We start from the raw sequence: 2,122 nt of genomic DNA, 5'->3' as shown, positions 1-2,122 counted from the left end.
CACAGTCATGTGAATTAAACATCCTCAAGGGGAATGCAGCATCTGGATTCCTAATAAAGTGGCAGCCCCTTTTATGCAAGCCTATCAAAGGGAGTTTACTGGGGACCTGGTTCAGCTGTAGAATCAGTTTCTGTAGCATGAAAGTCTTGATCCATTACCTGGATGATGATGAAAAAACAGATGAAAAAGGGAGATCATAGAACACAGCAGTGAATAAGATGGTGATGAAGGAGAAATCACGTTTAGGTTTTGAAAATACGGGGTCAAGTTTCTTTTGGGTCTACTTTTAAAGCCATGAAGCAAGAACAAATTTGCCTCATTTGGAAATCCTGAAGAACAACTGGAAATGAGAACTTTGGCAAAAAGTTTGTGTGTAAACACAGCAACAACAACAACAACTACAAAGGATTAACCTTGGGTAGGAACCAAGCATCCTGTGAACTGGAAAGGCTTCTGTCAAACCAGAAATGCCTTTCAATTTTTACTGCCTGGAAGCTGTTCTTGCAGAGGTCTTGTCTGTCTTCTGACTGAACATTCAGTTCTGCCTCATTACTCTATCTGTATATTGCAAAATACCTAGCTGGAAATTTAACCAGCTTTTAAATTGCTGAAGGGTGTAAACAGACGTAGATTCTGTAAAAAGTTGTGTCTGAGAAAGGCGTTTACCTATTTATGGTTTGGACCTAAATGCCTATTGTAGCCCCTCTACTAGAGGTGACTAATTGATTTTGACATGAGTAAGCCAGAGAGAGGCCACGTAAATAGGTCCTCTGACAGATCAGAGAGGTTGCTAACCTCAGCCACTAACTCACTAAGAGAGTGTGAGTGTAGGCTTGTACTGACAGGCAAGTGAGAGGGGGCTTGGAATGTAACCTCTTCCATTTGCACCACTATATCCAGAAAAAGTTGTCTACTTTTAACAGTACATGTAAGCTGGTATAAACATACTGCACATGAAGACACATGAAGTTGGCTAATATTGATTTTGCTTAATTTTACCACTATGCTGTGTGGAAGTATCTGAATCTCCATTGGTCGCTTTCAAGAGCAACTTTAGAGACCAGGAATTGTTTCTTCTAGTGCTGCATTGAAGGACACACCAATAAAACTACACACAAGTCTATAAAAAGATGGTCTTTAGCCAACTTTCTCTAGATACAGTATTTTTCTTAGCCTTCTATCCCTTTCAGCTGTTGTTCTCCCATTTCTTAGCTATGTCTAGCAGTCACCTTTAGGCCTCGGGTGCTGCCTGATAGCCTAAAAGTACCTCCTGTAAATAAATGACCAAAACCAAGGGGACCCGATCCTGCTTCAGTATAGCCAAAGGCAAAATTTCTTGTATCAGTGGCAGCAAGATGAAGTGAGGGAAAAAAAACCAAACCTTTTTGGAAGAAAGGACTTAGCTAGAGGACCTCAGGTGTATTCTGCAAGATGTCGAGCAATCTGCTTTGAAATCTAAGCTCACCAAATGCCAGAAAAGATGGGAACTTGAAGTGACATTTTCCTAGGGTGCTGGAGGGCTAATGGACTGATTTTAAGGGCTGAAAAGGGGTCCATGGCAGACAGATTAGCAAGACAGTCTTGATAATTCTTAAAGATCTAGAGATCTATGTGCAGTTGCCGGGCCATGATCTCATTCCATTTTCAGACACATGGTGGGATAGCTTGCATGACTGGAATGCTGTCATGGACGGCTACATACTTTTTAGGAAAGACAGGCCAGTGGGGCGAGGTGGTGGAGTTGCTCTCTGTGCAAGAGAGCAACTGGAATGTATCGAGCTCTGCTTAGGGGTGGATGAAGAACGTGTTGAGAGCTTATGGGTAAGAATTAAGGGACAGGCTAACACGGGTGACACTGTTTTGGGTGTTTACTACGGGCTACCTGACCAGGAAGAGGGAGTTGATGAGGCCTTCAGACAGCTGAAAGTAGCCTCATGATCACACCCCATAGGTGACTTCAACCACCCTGACATTTGCTGCAAAGGCACCACAGCCAGGCAAACACAGTCCAGGAGGTTTCTGCAGAGCACTGATGATAACTTTTTGACACAAGTGCTGGAGTAGCCAACGAGGAGAGAGAACTGTTCTGATGGACCTTGTACTAACAAAGAACTGGTTGGGG

This window comes from Charadrius vociferus, unplaced genomic scaffold (genome assembly GCF_000708025.1).
Source record: "Charadrius vociferus isolate BGI_N301 unplaced genomic scaffold, ASM70802v2 scaffold436, whole genome shotgun sequence".
NCBI lineage: Eukaryota > Metazoa > Chordata > Aves > Charadriiformes > Charadriidae > Charadrius > Charadrius vociferus.
The sequence above is the reverse complement of the archived record's forward strand: the minus strand, read 5'-3'. Positions refer to the sequence as shown.